Source organism: Equus quagga, chromosome 11 (genome assembly GCF_021613505.1).
Source record: "Equus quagga isolate Etosha38 chromosome 11, UCLA_HA_Equagga_1.0, whole genome shotgun sequence".
NCBI classification, from domain to species: domain Eukaryota; kingdom Metazoa; phylum Chordata; class Mammalia; order Perissodactyla; family Equidae; genus Equus; species Equus quagga.
This window is the reverse complement of record NC_060277.1, coordinates 24,907,376-24,926,700: the sequence shown is the minus strand read 5'-3', so window position 1 is coordinate 24,926,700 and position 19,325 is coordinate 24,907,376.

The following is a 19,325-nucleotide window of genomic DNA, read 5'->3' as shown; positions in this document are numbered from 1 at the left end:
ATATATTGACAAGCAATCCTTTGTTAGATCACTGATTGGGGATTAGTGATATATCTTGATTTTGGGCTTAATAACATATCTGTAAACTGATGATAAAAAGATACAAACCTACAATTTCTATCAATATCTCTTTCTCCCTTGCCTTTGCTGTGCCTTCCTAATGGAGGGAGAAGCAAGCACAAGCCTGTTTAGGAAGCACAGATTTAAGTCTCTAAGGTATTTTTGTTTTTGTTTTTGTTTTTTGAGTGGAGGGGTTACTATTTCTCTTTTGCCCTGTAGTGGGGGCAAGAGAGGCATGTGAATCCTTCTGGGACAGGATGAAAAAGAAAATAGGTAGGACTCATATGTGGGTCTATTCTATTTCCCTTAGGAAAATTTGACCAATTTGAGTAACTAAGATCTGAACATGTATCACAGCATTGAGATTATGTAATGGCATTTAAATTTAATAAAAGATGAAGCAAAAGAAGTCAACGAGATAGCCTTCTATTTTCAAGAAGGTGTGATATGAAGAAAAGAAACTCGTCCTGGAGGAGACTCAAGGAGCCACTAATGAAAAATGATGGCAAAATGCTTAAACAACCTAGGGGCAGAGTGGAAACCCAAGAAATTTACCAACTGTTATTTAATTTTAGAAAATAAAGCTAAGGAAATTTCTAGGAAGATGATGGAATAAGCTAAACGCTTATTCTTAGGAAATCTATTACAGAACCACCAAAATATCAGAATCAATGAAAAGCAGACCAAAAACCTAATAAGATAAAATTAAGAACGTCATACAACTCTAAATCAGTTAACTTAAGTCTAAGGACAAGAATTAAAAGCACAAAGCGGAAGAGAGGCTGCAAGGGCCCATGAAGACACCTAAAATAGTGGAAACCCCTAAATCACTTGAATAACTAACAGATATAAACAAACACTATTTTAAAAGATAAAAGAAGAAATAATGATTGCTCCAAAAGGGAACACACTGCCATAGTGAAAGACAGCATTAAACTTAAATGGTTTAGAGAGTCTATTCGGAGAAAAATGGATTTGCCTGGGTCAAGTGTCAATGAAGACTTGAGTACAGCAAACATAATCACATCTGAAGTAGTGAAGAGATGCCAGAACACAAAAGAAACATTCAGATCTGGGGGAAAAAACACAAAAAGCTATCATCATCTCATTACCTCCTTGGACATGGCTATTCTGATGCAATATTAACAAAATCAATTATGTTTCCTTAGACAGATTTACTTAAAATATATTCTTTTAAACCTTTCATTCTAATATCATTTAATTTAGTTGCATTTCTGATGAATAAAATATCATATAACCCCAAGAGCCTGCAGTCTGGACGCCCCACTACCCTGCAGCCCTTATTATTCAATAAAATAACTTGAACCTCAATGTCTCCCCACTCATCACAACTTCCCCTCCCCGTTCACAAAGATCCAATCTATCTGGGCATAAGGGGATTGTGTCACTGTCCCTGGGGGCTCCTCTACACTGTACCACATTTCTCTCAGTGCGCTCCCCCTGCACAGTGCCCGCTCCACCATTAATCCCCCAAACATCACTAACACGTGGCCATGGAGTATAGAAGTTTTTTATGAACATTTTGGAGGTAAAAGAGTTACAATTATGGAGAGAGAAAATTCCCTAAAACTGGATCCTAAATACGACTGTCTTCCAAATTCAAAGAAAATATGAATATTGGCAGACCCTCATTCCAATGACTATATCCCTATCTTATTATCCCCTCTCCAGACTTTTCTCTTCCATTTCTCTTTTGTTTCTGAGTCTTCAAATCTTGAGAAATTTTTCCCCCTCAATTGCTCTCATCTTGACTATTCACCAAAGCAATTTATTTTTGCTGCTGCCTTCTACCAGATCAGCCCAAAGGGCTACTCTTTTCACAGCCTCAATCCACTCAAGATGTCTTCCTAAATAGCATGAAATAGACACAATATAGGTATGCCAGATGTTCTCTATTTGCCTCTCCAAATCATCTCTCTGACCTCCTCTACCTTGTTTTGTGCTTCAAAATGCTCACCTCTGTGGACTGTATCATGGGGTTCCCTTGCCATCTGACATATAATTAATTAGGTTCTTCCAATGCAAGACACTAACAGGTTGAAGGGCAGGAGGAAGGAAGACAAGGTGTTCATTCCCCCACTTCCCCTGCTGCCAGGCTGAGGGCTAACAGTGAGTACATTCCTCTCCTGAAGGCCACAGTTCCTGTTAGGCAGGCAGCCTTCTAGAGCTCTAAATCTCATCAGGTTCTAGTAACATGCCTCTTGAGATTAACAGCTGTTAAAAAAGCTACTCCAAATGCTTATCCAAAATGCTTATCATCCCTTGTTGGTTTCCTTTAACTCTGCCTACACTTTCATTAAACTGTCTTCAGGCACCCTACGTGAGTGTGCCGTCCATTTCCTTCCAGGATCCTGGCTGACACAGCAGGGAGGAAAAGAAACTAATTAAAAATGATATTGACATCCTCAGAGAGATTACAAAGAATACTCATAATACAAGAATGGTTGTTATGAGAAAGGAACAAAAAAGAGTTCTTGAAAATTAAAAACATGACAGCTGAATAAACATGTCAATAGAAGCACTGAATAACAACCAGGCTGAAGAGCAAATCTGTAATTTGACAGATGACTTCAGGGAACTCTCTAAGGTGTAAAGTAAAAAGACGAAAAAAGAAAGCACATACCGGAAAAGGTCAAGATGAAGGTTTAAGGCTTATCTAACATTTGGTCAAAAAGGACAGATATAACAGAGATAAGTAATGGAAGAAAAGAAAGAACAAAAGAATAATTTGAGCCTCAGATAGAAAGGGCCCAAGTGCAAAGGATCAATAATTAAAGGCAGGTGGGGAGAGACACGTTCTGACACATACTAATGAAATTTCAAAAATATAAGGATAAATAAAAACATCTTAAGCTCCCAGAATATCCTTGATCTTAGGAGACACATGATAAAGTATTTTGGGGTGAGGTGTTTGTAACTTTCAAGAGGTTCAGCAAAAGGAGAGAAAAAAATAGAGAAAGCCATTGTGGCAAAATGTTAATATGTGAATCTAAGTGAAGGGTATGTGGTATTTACTGCATTATTCTTTAAATTGTTCAACAGGTTTAAAAAAAAAAGTTGGACAAAAAAGAAAAACAAGGCTCCTAGAGAAAGGTAAAATAAAACAAACAAAAACAGGTTTGATAAAGAAGAACGAGACTGAGATGGCATAAGACTTCTGATTATAAACACTAGATGCTAGAAAACAATGGAACAATGTCTTCACAGTTCTGAGAGAAAATGATTTTAACCTAGAATTCTAGTGAACTATAATGAAACCTGAGGGTAAAAACACTTTCAAATATTCAAGAGCCAGAAGGCTTAATTCCCATACACTCTTTAAGAAAGAAAAAAATTAGTAATACTGAGTTTATGCAATCTAAACAACATAGCAGTGAAATATTTAAATGAAAAACTAGTTGAAACTGCATCTTCATTACTATCATGCTGGTCCAAGCATTATAGCAACTACTGCTGAAACACTGCAATGGCCTTTTAACTGGTCTTCATGCTTCCACTCTTTTGCCCCTCCTGTCCATTCCCACACAGGAGCCAATGTGATTTTATTTTATTATAATTTAATGTTCCATTTTATTTATTTTTTTATACAGGTAACATATTCACATTGAACAAAATACATTCATATCATTTGAAAATAGAAAGTAAAAAAAGGCATTACACCCTTGAGACCCAGACAGTGGGGTCTCTGCACTTTAGAGAACATGCTGTAGGCCTCTTCCAGCTGCATCCCTCCAACAGGTGAAGAGTCCAGAGAGCCTAGAGCCTAGGGCATTTACCCATCCAGACCATGTTCCAAGTACTTGAATCCCAGGGGTGTCTGCCCAAATGGGCTAAGCCCACCCACAGGGCCTGCACATGGGTTGTCCTCCCTATGGCTGAACACAGTGCCCATTGGCACACCCCTGGGCTCAGGGAGTGGGTAAGGGGTAGCTGTATGTGGGGTGTGCACAGAGTCCTTATATGAGAGCAGGGTGTCCATCCTTCATGGTATAGGTCTGAGAGTGGGGTTAGGGTGAGAGGACAGAGTGGACAGGTTACATGCTGGCCAGGGCCCACAATATCAGAGTGGGCCTGAGAAAGCGCATATAGCGAAAAGCCTAGGTCCCAGCTCTGTCCCCAGCCAAAAGTCTTCCCTTGCCAGAGACAACCACTGTTTCTGACACAAGAGTGATAATTTTAAATCTGATAACATAATCTCCAACTTAAGATATTTTAGTAGTTCTCCATTACTGTTAAGATAAAATCCAAAATCCTTAAAATAGTCAATACGGTGCTTCTCAAACTATAATGTGCATTAGAGTCACTTGGGGATTCAAGTCTGATTCAGTAGGACTAGGATGAGGCCTAAGATTGTGCATTTCTAACAATCTCCTAGGTGATACAGATGCCACTGGTCAGTAGGTGACAGCTTGAATAGAGAGCCTATGAGAGATTAATATTCCTTTTGAAGCTATGATTTCAGCTACCCTAGTTAGGGAAAGACACTTTCCTCCTGGCCTACCCACCTCATTTAAAAAGAAGCTGCAGCTGGTGCCGTTGCCCGCCCCGTGGGACTAGGGATAGCCGGAGATCTCGGAGCGGATTGGGGCTGGGGGGAGTTCCAGAGACCCAGCTTCGTAGCCTAGGAGGAAACCCTACAGGCCCACAGCAGCCTTAGGGAAAGCCTCTGCACAGCACCAGTAGAAGGCACCCAGCCGCCAGCCACAAGGCTGGAAGACCCCAGGGCAAAAGCAGCATAGCTAGGTGAACTAACCACAGACTGTAGAAGATGCCACTAGCTCTCCTGCGATCCATAGAGGACAAGTGAGATTTTGTGGGTGCCGACAGCAACGGAGCGACAAATATAAGTGATCCCACCCCTGGCCGCTGGAAAAGCCCATAACACCGTTGCAGACCCCAAGGAGAGAGCACATCTAGGTGGGCTGCAACAGTAGGCACCAGCAGCCTGAAGCCCCCCTGTGATGGCCCCCACGGCAGAGGAGGGAATCCAAAGGGCCACTGTGGCTACGAGGAGGGGCCCAGGCCCAGTTAGCAACTGCGGACAGGGTTCCTGGTTGGTGCAGTATAAACAGCTGCTCCCCCACCGCAGCAGCTGAAACAAGTGAAAGGAGTAACTAAACTCTATCTCCATGCGGAGGCACAAATCAACAACATCAAGCAATATGAAAAAATACATTAAATCTCCAGAACAGAAAGAAAGTAACAAATACACAGAAAACAATCCCAAAGAAAATGAGATATATAACCTAAATGATGATGACTTCAAAACAGCCATCATTAAAATTCTCAATGAGTTAAGAGAGAGTTCTGACCGACAACTCAACGAGTTCAGGAGCTATGTCACAAAAGAGTTTGATACGATAAAGAAGAACCAAACAAAAATATTGGAAATGAAGAACACAATAGAGGAGATTAAGAAAAATCTAGATGCTCTGAACAGTAGGGCCGATAATATGGAGGAAAGAATTAGCAATTTGGAAGATGGCAATATAGAATTGCTGCAGGTAGAGGAGGAGAGAGAAGCAAGACTAAAAAGAAATGAAGAAACTCTCCGAGAATTATCAGACACAATTAGGAGATGCAACGTAAGGATTATAGGTATACCAGAGGGAGAAGAGAAGGAGAAAGGGGCAGAAAGCCTATTCAAAGAAATAATGGCTGAGAACTTCCCAAATCTGGTGAGGGAGATGGATCTTCAGGTGACAGAAGCCAATAGATCTCCAAACTTTATCAATGCAAGAAGACCAACTCCACGCCATATAGTAGTGAAGCTAGCAAAAGTCAACGACAAGGAGAAAATACTAAGGACAGCCAGGCAAAAGAAACTAACCTACAAAGGAACCCCCATCAGGCTATCAGCAGATTTCTCAGCAGAAACTTTACAGGCTAGAAGAGAGTGGAATGATATATTCAAAAATCTGAAGGACAAAAATCTATAGCCGAGAATTCTCTACCCAGCGAAAATATCCTTCAAATACGATGGAGAAATAAAAACTTTCCCAGATAAACAAAAATTAAGGGAGTTCATTGCCACAAAACCTCCTCTTCAGGAAATCCTCAGGAAAACCCTCATTCCTGAAAAATCCAAAAAAGGAAAGGGGCTACAAAACCAAGAGCAGAGGAGATAAGTAGAAGGACAACAACAGAGAGTAGCAGCTCTACATCAGAACAGATTAAACCATGGGACGAGAAACAAAGGAAACTGAAAAAAACCGGAAAACAAGACACAAAATGGTAGTGGTAGGCCCCCACATCTCAATAATCACTCTAAATGTAAATGGATTGAACTCCCCAATCAAAAGACACAGAGTGGCAGGATGGATCAAAGAACAAGACCCAACAATATGCTGCCTCCAGGAAACACACCTCAGCCCCAAAGACAAACACAGACTCAGAGTGAAGGGATGGAGAACAATACTCCAAGCTAATAATGAACAAAAGAAAGCAGGTGTCGCTATACTAATATCAGACAAGGTAGATTTCAAAGCAAAACAGATAAAGAAAGATAAAGAGGGACAGTATATAATGATAAAAGGGACTCTCCACCAAGAAGACATAACACTTATAAATATATACGCACCCAACACAGGAGCACCAAAATTTGTAAAGCAACTCTTAATAGAACTAAAAGAAGACATCAACAACAATACAATAATAGTAGGGGACCTCAACACACCATTAACACCAATGGACAGAACATCCAGACAGAAAATCAACAAGGAAATAATAGAATTAAATGAAAAATTAGACCAGATGGACTTAATAGATATATATAGAACACTTCATCCAAAAACAGCAGGTTACACATTCTTCTCAAGTGCACATGGAACATTCTCAAGGATTGACCATATTTTGGGAACCAAAGCAAACATCAATAAATACAAGAGAGTTGAAATAATATCAAGCATCTTTTCTGATCACAATGCTATTAAACTAGAAATCAACTACAAGAAAAAAGCAGAGAAAGGTGCAAAAATGTGGAGACTAAACAACATGCTTCTCAACAAACAATGGATCATTGAAGAAATTAAAGAAGAAATCAAATTTTATCTGGAGACTAATGAAAATGAGAACACGACATACCAAATCATTTGGGATGCAGCAAAAGCAGTCCTAAGAGGGAAATTCATCGCAATACAGGCTCACCTCACTAAACAAGAAAAAGCTCACATAAGCAACCTCAAACGACACCTAACAGAACTAGAAAAAGAAGAACAAACAAAGCCCAGAGTCAGTAGAAGGAGGGAAATAATAAAAATAAGAGCAGAAATAAACGATATTGAAACAAAAAAGACAATAGAAAGGATCAATGAAACAAAGAGTTGGTTCTTCGAAAGAATTAACAAAATTGACAAACCCCTAGCCAGACTCACCAAGAAAAGAAGAGAGAAAGCGCAAATTAATAAAATTAGGAATGACAGAGGAGAAATCACAACAGATACCAATGAAATACAAGAGATCATAAGAGAATACTATGAAAAACTATATGCCAACAAATTGAACAACCTGGAAGAAATGGACAAATTCCTAGACTCCTACAATCTCCCCAAACTGAATCAGGAAGAAATGGAGAATCTGAATAGGCCAATCACAAGTAAGGAAATAGAAATGGCAATCAAAAACCTCCCCAAAAATAAGAGTCCAGGACCAGACGGCTTCTCTGGAGAATTCTACCAAACATTCAAAGAAGACTTAATACCTATTCTCCTCAAACTGTTCCAGAAAATTGAGAAAGATGGAGAACTCCCTAACACATTCTATGAAGCTAACATCACCCTGATCCCCAAACCTGACAAGGACAACACAAAGAAGGAGAACTACAGACCGATATCACTGATGAACATAGATGCAAAAATCCTCAACAAAATTTTGGCAAACCGATTACAGCAATACATCAAAAAGATTATACACCATGATCAAGTGGGATTTATACCAGGGATACAGGGATGGTTCAACATCCGCAAGTCAATCAACGTGATTCACTACATCAACAAAATGAAAAACAAAAACCACATGATCATCTCAATAGATGCAGAGAAAGCATTCGACAAGATCCAACACCCATTTATGATAAAAACCCTCAGTAAAATGGGTATAGAAGGAAAGTACCTCAACATAATAAAGGCCATATATGATAGACCCACAGCCAACATCATACTCAATGGACAAAAACTGAAAGCCATCCCTCTGAGGACAGGAACAAGACAAGGGTGCCCACTTTCACCACTCCTATTCAACATAGTACTGGAGGTGCTGGCCAGAGCAATTCGGCAGGAAAAAGAAATAAAAGGAATCCAAATAGGTAACGAAGAAGTAAAACTCTCGTTGTTTGCAGACGACATGATCTTATATATAGAAAACCCCAAAGAATCCACAGAAAAACTATTAGAAATAATCAACAACTACAGCAAAGTAGCAGGGTATAAAATTAACGTGCATAAATCAGTAGCATTTCTATACACTAACAATGAACTAACAGAAAAAGAACTCAAGAACTCAATCCCATTCACAATCGCAACGAAAAGAATAAAATACCTTGGGATAAACTTAACCAAGGAAGTGAAGGATCTATACAATGAAAACTACAAGACTTTCTTGAAAGAAATTGACGATGACATAAAGAGATGGAAAGACATTCCTTGCACATGGATTGGAAGAATAAACATAGTTAAAATGTCCATACTACCTAAAGCAATATACAGATTCAATGCTATCCCAATCAGAATCCCAAGAACATTCTTCACAGATATTGAACAAACAATCCTAAAATTCATATGGGGCAACAAAAGACCGCGAATTGCTAAAGCAATCCTGAGCAAGAAAAACAAAGCCGGCGGAATCACAATCCCCGATTTCAAAACATACTACAAAGCTACAGTGATCAAAACAGCATGGTACTGGTACAAAAACAGGTCCACAGATCAATGGAACAGAATTGAAAGCCCAGAGATAAAACCACACATCTGTGGGCAGCTAATCTTCGACAAAGGAGCAGAGGGCCTACAATGGAGAAAAGAAAGTCTCTTCAACAAATGGTGCTGGGAAAACTGGACAGCCACATGCAAAAGATTGAAAATTGACCAGTCTTTTTCACCACACACCAAAATAAACTCAAAATGGATCAAAGACCTAAAGATTAGGCCTGAGACAATAAGTCTTTTGGAAGAGAATATAGGCAGTACACTCTTTGACATCAGTTTCAAAAGAATCTTTTCGGACACTGTAACTCCTCAGTTGAGGGAAACCATAGAAAGAATAAACAAATGGGACTTCATCAGACTAAAGAGCTTCTTCAAGGCAAGGGAAAACAGAATTGAAACAAAAAAACAGCTCACTAATTGGGAAAAAATATTTACAAGCCACTTATCCGACAAAGGGTTAATCTCCATAATATACAAAGAACTCACACTGCTTAACAACAAAAAAACAAACAACCCGATCAAAAAATGGGCAGAGGACATGAACAGACATTTCTCAAAAGAAGATATGAATATGGCCAATAGACACATGAAAAGATGTTCATCATCGCTAATCATCAGGGAAATGCAAATCAAAACTACACTAAGATATCACCTTACACCCGTTAGATTGGCAAAAACATCCAAAACCAAGAGTGACAAATGTTGGAGAGGTTGTGGAGAAAAAGGAACCCTCATACACTGTTGGTGGGAATGCAAACTGGTACAGCCACTATGGAAAACAGTATGGAGATTTCTCAAAAAGTTAAAAATAGAAATACCCTATGACCCAGCCATCCCATTACTGGGTATCTATCCTAAGAACCTGATATCAGAAATCTCAAGAGTCCGTTGCACCCCTATGTTCATCGCAGCATTATTTACAATAGCCAAGACGTGGAACCAGCCTACATGCCCAGAAACTGATGATTGGATAAAGAAGATGTGGTATATATACACAATGGAATACTACTCAGCCATAGAAAAAGACAAAATTGGCCCATTCACAACAACGTGAATGGGATTGAGTTCTTGAGTTCTTTTTCTGTTAGTTCATTGCGAAATAAGCCAGTCAGAGAAAGACGAACTCTATATGACTCCACTCATAGGTGGAAATTAGTATATTGATAAGGAGATCTGATCGGTGGTTACCAGGGAAAAGGGGGGGTGGGGGGAGGGCACAGAGGGGGAAGTGGTGTACCCACAACATGACTAACAAAAATGTACAACTGAAATCTCACAAGGTTGTAATCTATCATAACATTAATAAAAAAAAAAAAGTGGTAAAAAAAAAAAAGAAGCTGCAGCTGGTCCAGGCAGATTGGAGAGAGGGTGGACAGAAATAGTCAAGTAATAATAATAGCTAACATTTATTCATTCATTCAACAAATATTTATTGGACATCTGTTTGTATGTGCTAGCACTGCCTAGAAAGCACAGCAGTGAACAAAAAAAGTCTCCATCTTCATGGAGCTTACAACCTAACAGGGCAGACAGAATCAACAAGTAAATAAATAAAAGTGTTTGGGCTAAGAAGAAAAGTAAGTCACGATGAGGAGCTAGGCGGTAAGAAGAGGTGCTATTTTGGGCAACTGAGGCATATACAAGGATAGATTTAAGGTTTTTTGCTGTACTAAGCACTAAGGCAGCCACTGTGCTGAGTACCTTAAAGAGCAAGGTAGCATTATCTCATTGATATGAGGTGCTGTTGTCTTATTTTGTAGATGATAAAACTGAAGCTTAGAGATGTTAAGTAGCTTGCTCAAGGTTAGACAGCTGGCAGAACGATATGGACCCTGGCAGTCTGGCTATTACCAATTTCTGTATTAATTAGCTTTTGCCGAGGCAAAACACAACCAGAAAATCTCAGTGGCTTGCAAGTAGGTATTTCTTGCTCATGTTACCTGAGGGCGGAGCTCTGCTGTGCTCAGCTGGGCTCCCTGTATCTTAACACTCTTCAAGTAAGACTTGAACTGTTAACCTCTGAACTGCCAGGTTGGGCCTGCCAGTTTATGACAAATATAAGTAATTCAAGTATCAATATCACCAGACACACAACAAGAGGATCAGCAGACCAAGAGGGATAAACTAACATTGAATCAACAAAATTTTCCCTTTGTTGGTTTAAAACTTCCAAATTTCAATCACTTAAGCTTTTCTTTAAAGTTAAGGGGAAAAAGTTTAATATGCAGTAGATCACTCTACTTTTACCAGCAGTTCTTAATCTTTGGGGTTACAATCTCTTTGAAAATCTGATAAAATTTGGGCTCTCTCCCAAGAGAAATGCTCGTTAAGTCTACACAAGTTTGCACCCAGTTTAAGGGACACACAGGCTCCTGGAAACACCACAATCCTCAATTTGAGAACCCTTAAATTGTAACCTGCCAAAAGAAACCTCTGCTCTGAAAACTGCCTTCTACTCCCTGGTGAACAAGAGGGATTCTCTTTGACTAATTATTTCATTTAATTAAAAGACAGTTAACTCTAATTATTAGCATATCAAAAACATAGTTATACCATCTTAAAACAGTTCTGCAGCAAAAAAGAATAAGGGCCTAGCTAGCTGTTAAGAACTACTTATTTCAGCTTCCTTGAAGGCAAGTTTTATTTATTGATTACCTGTAAGTGAATTAGTCATCAATATTTTTGTTCTATGGTGGCTGATTTTCCCTCTGTACTCAGTGGCTTACAAGTATGTTGTTGAATACAATTCTAGGCCTTGGGAAATACAAATATAATTGGAAATTATCCGAAGTCACATACAACTTTTTTTTAAAGGAAGGTTAATTTGCCCCTCCTTCTCCCCCAAATCATGAAATGCATCCCCAGACTACTAAGAAATTATTTAAGGTTCTGTATCATTCTTCAGTTTCATAGTGTATTGTTGACTATTTTTTTATAAACAGAGTACTACTAAAATTAAAATGCCATAGTGGAGCAATGAGGCAAACAAAACAGAAACTTTTGATGCTTGATGTCCCATGTTTCATTATACAATAACTGAATCACAATCTGGTAGAGCTCTCATTAACACAACATATCCAAATTATTACATGGCTAATACAAGAAGCTTAAAGTAAATAGGGATATAAGGATGCTTAAACATATACTTAAACAAGGCCAGGTGTGTTAGTGACTTGATCTACATTATCCTAAAAGAGAGCTAAGACAATACAGTAGTTGACTATAGAATCATAAAAAATAGGCATTTTATTTAGTCATCATTTTTCAATTAAAAAATGGCAATAACATTTGAATTGAATAGATCTAGGAACAATTATAAATACATATGTAAATTTATATTGTTTGCATTCAACAGAATCAACAGTAAAATATTCTTTAGTTTTGAGATGCATTATAGTGTTGAGATTAATAGAACAAACTCTGGAGACCCAAATGCCTGAGTTTAAATCCCAGCTCTGCCCCATACACTAGCTAGGTGAACAGGGGCAAGTTAGATAACCTCTCTGTGCCTCAGCTTTCTCTTACCAAATGGGTAAGTTAATGGGTGACTGCAAGTACAAGGCTTAGAATGGCACCTGGAAAAAAAAAATTCAAGCACTAGAATGTAAGCTCTACAAAGGTAGCAATTTTTAACTCATTTGCCCACTGATGCATGTAGTGCCTAGAACAGTGCCTAAAGATAGTAGGTGCTCAATAAATACTGTGGAATGAATGACTGACACCGTTGTTATAAAAATGGTTATTTCTGGATAGATAGAAAAACTGAACCAGTTAAGCTCAGCTATTTAAACTTGGAAATTTTCCGTTTCCCCCCAAACTCTTTCCCTCTAAAACAAAATGGAAACATAAGCATCCTTATGTTGCACACCCAAATCTTCCCCTCAGGCCCATAGCAACAAAACATGACAGATGAACTAGATTTTGGTTGAGCTAGAGTGCCATCTAGTGCTCACAAAGCTACAAGCTGAGAATTTGGAGTAAATTTTCATCCAGTGTGATGAACAAAGGAAAAAAAAGATACAAATGCCAAATCCATTAGGAAAAAATCTGTTCTATCAGCAGCCAAAGTCTTTGAAAGAAAGGTATTTCTAAAGAAAATTAAAGAATTGCAGCTTTTAAAATTAGTATATACTATATTAGAAGAAATTTATTTCAGAGTACATATTGAAGTTCTACTTATCATAAAGGTCATTCCGTTAGGAATAGAGAGCAGTGTATTTGAGCTTATTTTCTTTTTAATGACGTCTTTTTTTGGTCCTATTAGAAGAAACAAAAGTACTCATTATAAAGATTTTGTAAAGATGCAGAAAAGCATAAACGTGGCCCAAAGATAATGACTGTTAGCAGTGGAGATTATATGTATATTTCCTAGATTTAAAATATACATGGGAAAAATATTCCAATTTTAATCAAATATTTGGCCAAGATATTAAAAACAAAATATGAGAAAATGATAAATAATGATGTTTTTTAAACTAAAATTAAGAGCTTCCCTACATTTGAAAAGCTCTAGCCTCAACATAACATTGTATTCACAGGGTAACATTTTTAAAAAATTGCTGTCAGTTATGTAATCATTTTGGTCTGGTTCTGCAATAGCCAAAATCTATAAAGACTGGGGCTTATAAAATATAAAAAGATAAATTATTCCATCTGTTCCCTTTCAGATTCCACTAAATTGATAGTAAAGTATACCAACTTGAGTTTGGGAGATTTGGATAGAAATGTGGGTTTGCAACGATGTTTAATCTCATTCATTATTCATTTGAGGATGCTCATAAAAGTTGTGGGCTTTATTTTTAACTCTCTTTTCCCCTCAAATCATAGACACAGCTGAGATTTGAGTCACAGCTCATTAGATAATCATTAAATGATGAAAAAAGAAAGCTGTCTGCCACTTCCCACCTTTTGGACAAATGCTGTTTTACTTTTAGTACAAATAATGGGAAGCAGGGAATTTCCTAGGATTGCACAAGAATAATGGGGGACAGAAGAATCATGGGAAGAAGGGGAGAAGGAAGAGGAAGATCAGGAAGCTGCTAGATGCAGGTGGGCTGGCCTCTCCAACTGAGCCTTGGTGGGCCTCAGCTTGTGAGGGAGCAGGGCCTGAGGAGGAGCATCCATTGGCCAGGCTGGTGTGAGGCTCCTTTATCCAGAGACTGGTTGAAAGAGTGGGGAGGGGGCAGAGCCTGGGCTCATACTATTACTTGCTGAACTATACTCTTTTCTAGACATTAATTAGGTTCCTGGGCATATAACCTAGATCACAACTGTCTTCACAATATGTAGGGAGGCCCACTCTGCCCAGACCCTAGCTTCAGGAGATATGCTGTTGCAGTAGGCTGCTTTTAAAATGGCTCCCAATGATCCCTGCCTCCTAGTATTCACTCTCTTGTATAAACTGCTCCCCTTGAGTATGGACTGGATCTAGTGACTTGCTTCTGATGAACAAATGAAGTCAAAAGTGATGGCTTGTGGCAGCCTCCCCAGTCAGCACCTAAGCCTGGACTCTGCTTCTCCCCTTGGCACAATTGGGCACTTTTTTTGAGGGCAGTTGACCTGCCTGGTCTCTCTCTCCCACCCAAGGGCTTGTGTACCATCAACATCTGAAATAAATAATAGGATATCTGAGCAAACGTCCTAACTCCGTGCTTCAGTGACCGCAACAGCTTAGAATCTAAGTGCATGTATAGTTTCTAAGATAAACCACCCATCCTGACTATGTATTATTAATTTTACTGCTTTTTGCAGTTTCTATTTACTATTTACCACTTGGTATGAAAATACGTCAGTATTTTAACAAGTATTGCTATACTGGTTGAACATCAGCCCCTAGTTTATGCTGTAAGGTTAATTCATTTCATGAGACTCAAGATTCTAGTTCCACTTCCTTTCAATGATTTTTTAAATATAATTAACAGAATTTGTACAGCTTTCTTTTAGCCATCTCAATCTTTAAATTATGATGCTACTACCACATGTAAACTGCCAAGCTGTTTTATTTATAAAGCCCGACACTGCAGTGAGAAGGAGCTTTGACAAAAGTCATAGCTGCATGTTCATACATGCACTGACAGATGGCGAAAGGAAAATAAAAGGGGGCCACAAAAAGGAAACAAAAATGAGGCCAAAACTTAGTCTGCAGGAAAGTACAACAGTGCATTAATTACTTCCAGCCAGTCAGCAGAGGTCTGGTTTGGGCATGTTGGGGGTAGAAGCAGTGTACACTTGTGTAAACAAACAGATGAGCTGAGAAGAAAAGTTAATTATTACATTAAAGTTTATTTGCTCCATTAAGCTGTCTCTATTATCCCAACCCATCCTGATCTTTCCTTGTTCTGAATTACTATAACACTCTATATAGCATATAATTTTTCCACATTGATTTTAAGTGTTTTCCAATATAAAAGTAATACATGCTCATCGCAAAAAAAAAGGAGACTATAGGAAAACAGATTAGTGGTTAAGAACATAGACTAAAGAGTCAGACATGTGTCCTCACTCTCAATATTCACCACTTGAGTTAAGTTACTTAATTTATCTGTTTCCTCATCTATAAAATGCAAAACTCAACTCACAGAATTGTTGTAGATATAAAATTAGATATTGCAGGTAACTAGGCCTTCAAAGAAAGTGCATAGATAGTTTGTACAAATTCTTCCAGAATGTGGTTGTAAACCCCAAATATAAAAAGGCAACAGTATAGCAAGAGTTGAGTTTTGTAGATCTGGTGGGATCCAGTGTCACCAGCGGGTGCACCCCCTTAGGAGCCCTGGGGGCCAAGGAAAGCAGCACGCAGGCAGGCTGTAAGTGCTTCTTCTCAATGAGAAAGTCTAGCTTTTGAGAATTTCCTGTATCCTTGGCTAAATAAATCAGAAACTTAATCTAATTTTACAGTGAGTAGACGCATTCATATTTGTACATTTGTTTCGTTTTGGGAAGATATCTTCCTCAAAAGCTGTAACTCACCTGAAATTTTGCAAATTTTATATGTAAAATGCTTATTACAATGCCTGGCATTAGTAAGCACTCAATAAAATTATTGATTAATAATTATTATTATAAAAAGAAAAATTTAAATCTCCAATAATCTCACCTCTAAAAGAGAACTATGATTAATATTTTGGTATATGCAGGTTTCCTGACTTTTTTCCCTCTCTATAAGAATATATATATTTGGCATACTACTTTAAAAGTTGCTTTTCTACTTAAATATATAATTTTTTTCTTACAAATATATTTTAAAACAATTTTAATAACTGTACAATAGTACTTTATACAGATCTGTTATAATTTAAATAATCCATAATTTATTTGATATTTAGATTATTACACACTTACATATGAAAATACATATTGATAATACATCTATATCATAAATAGCTCTATAGTGATTATCATCATACAAACATCTTTTTGAGATGATTTCCTGGTTGTGGAATTACGATGTACACACTCTCCCACCAACAGCTGCACTGTTGTCAACATATTGCCATAAAATTTAACATTTTTAGTCACAATCTTGATTTGTTCTTAAACTTTCTTCCCTAAATCACTGCAAAATTCTTAAGGGGAGTGGCTGTTTTCTACTTCTTTTTATATCCCCCCTTTGTGTCAGAAAAGTGTCAGGCACAAAGAAAGATTTAAAATGAATTCTTACTTTAAAAAAGTATACTCATTTCGGCCTTCGATGGAGAGGGAAGTCAGCTAGAGGTGCTGTTGTATTCAGGAAAAAAACAATAACCTTGTTATTAAGTATTTTAACAAAGGAAAAAGAGATAACTGTAATTTAGATTCATTCCAACCATAAAAAGCATTTAACATAAATATGTAGTGCTAAAATGACAGAATATTTATCTTAAGGTTTCACTCTTCACATTTTACTACACACCTACTCCCAAATTCAAAGGAGCCATCAAAGACGAGTGTAGACTGGAATTAGATACCTCCTTATCGGAATAATTACCACTAAGGAAACTATAATAAAATGCACGAAAGGCAATAATAAAATAAAATCAAGATTAAAACACTTATGGTTTGGTGGAAAAGCCAAATACAACTCTAACTTGGGGTCAAATTTTTGTTTAGAAAATTACTATTATTTTTTAATTTATTTTTTTTTGAGGAAGATTAGCTCTGAGCTAACTACTGTCAGTCCTCCTCTTTTTTGCTGAGGAAGCCTGTTCCTGAGCTAACATCCGTGCCCATCTTCCTCTACTTTATATGTGGGATGCCTACCACAGCATGGCGTGCCAAGTGGTGCCATGTCTGCAGCTGGGATCTGAACCAGCGAACCCCAGGCCGCTGAGAATAGGAACGTGCGAACTGAACTGCTGTGCCACCGGGCCAGCCCCTAAAAAGTTATTTTTATACGTTAAACTGAAAAAAGAAAGAAAAGAGCTTGCCTGACATCCATATTCCAATACTCAGTACAGGCCCAATCATGCAAGATTTGATTAAATCTTCAGCATCTAAGGAAGATGAATGAAGGTTTTAATGGAGCCTTTAGGAAAAAAGCAAATGTAATCATTTGTTAGTAGTTGTCACTAATGAAGGAAGTATAGTACTTAGATTTTCCTTCTTCTTTGACAACGTTTGTTGCCAAAATCATTTTGTTTCATCATTCCATACCAGATTTTTAGTGCACATGCCATAGATACCAAAACTCTGACCTAACAAATAGTATGCAAAAGTATACAGATTGGCACTATTATGGGTTTAAAAATATTTTGTGCTTAACAATATAGTTATAAGGGGCTTTACAATTAGAAAATATCAACGAAGTATTTTAAAATCTAATTTATAACATTTAGGCAACAAAGTTAAAAATGCCTCAACAATTATGTTAGTTTAAGTACACAGTTCAAATTGGGTAATTTCTTAAAATCATTATATAACAGGTTAGTTCACAATTTAAGAAATCAAGATTAAAATGTTCCAATTTGATTAGATAAATGTTGAATTATGGAAAGGACAAGAAGTTACTTTTTTATACTATTTAAACACAATTCTTTATGGTTCTAATGATAATTTTCCATAATGACTGAATAAAAGAATCCAAAGACTTTCAAGTATTCATGGGAGACATACAAATGGAAAAATGATTTCTATACGAGCTCAATGTAATGATACAATCTGGGCTTGATTTCTAAAACGACAATTGAGGCCCCTTTTCTTTTTAGCTGTAAACAACTTGCTGTATCACATGTAACGCAACACCATATTTTGGGAAATTTCAAACATTCATAATCCACAGGAAAAATACTCAACACTCCTACACTATTTTTTTTAAGCCTACAATAGTGCAGTCTTTCAGCTACAAAGCCAGAAGCATTATAAAACCAGTACTTTTCCACTAGAGTTGCTTGTGGGGCGGGGAAGGGGATGTTCAGCCCTGCAAACGTTAGGGTCTAAAATAAGATCATTGCAAGGAGTTACTACAACACTCGCACTGCCAGCACTGTCATGGCAACAATGAACTAGCTAGGCAAATGCTCTTTTAACATTCAAAGCTAATCTTGAGTCTATTACTCATGGAAATATACCAAATTTTCTTTTAAGCAGTTCACTAAAGAAATCATCTTACTTGGTAATCTCTTAGTGTAAAGATAAGCCTTTTAGACATCATATTTCCAAGATCACAATCCAGAGCCTCCTTGCTGAAATTTATAATGACAACATAATGAAAATTACATGTCACAGTGAAACATGAAGATTCAGCAGGGTTCAAATGCAATCTCAAGATGGGTCAGGGTTTAAAAAAGAATTTGATATGCAATTTAATAACATCTGAGAATGTGGTTTCCCCTAGAAACACCAAAGTTTTACATTTCATCCTAAAGGAAAAATAATTTGGAAAAGAAAGTAATATATATTTTTACCGTTATGAACCTTACATTAAATTTTTATTCAGATAATATAGTATAATGGTGAAAAGCATGGACTCTGGAGTCCCATGGCCGGGGTGTGAAACCTGGCTCCTCCTCCTACCAGCTGAGATACCTTGGGCAAGTTATTTAACCTATCTGGGCTTTGACATTTCCTGATGCATAAAATGGGGATAATAATTACTCTCACAGGTTTATGTGAAGATTGAATGAATTAATATATGAAAAGAGTTAAGAACTAGGCTTTGCATACAGAATGCCTATTCTTACTACATTCAAAAGTATAAGTGTACAAAACTAGAACGATTAAGAGACTGCTGAAGATGACTTAAGATAACTTGGTCCCAATGCCACAACAGATTATAAGGAGGACAGGCACGGGAGCTCAGGAGGAATGCAAAGACTCCTGCCACATGCAAATAAGCAAATTCAAGAA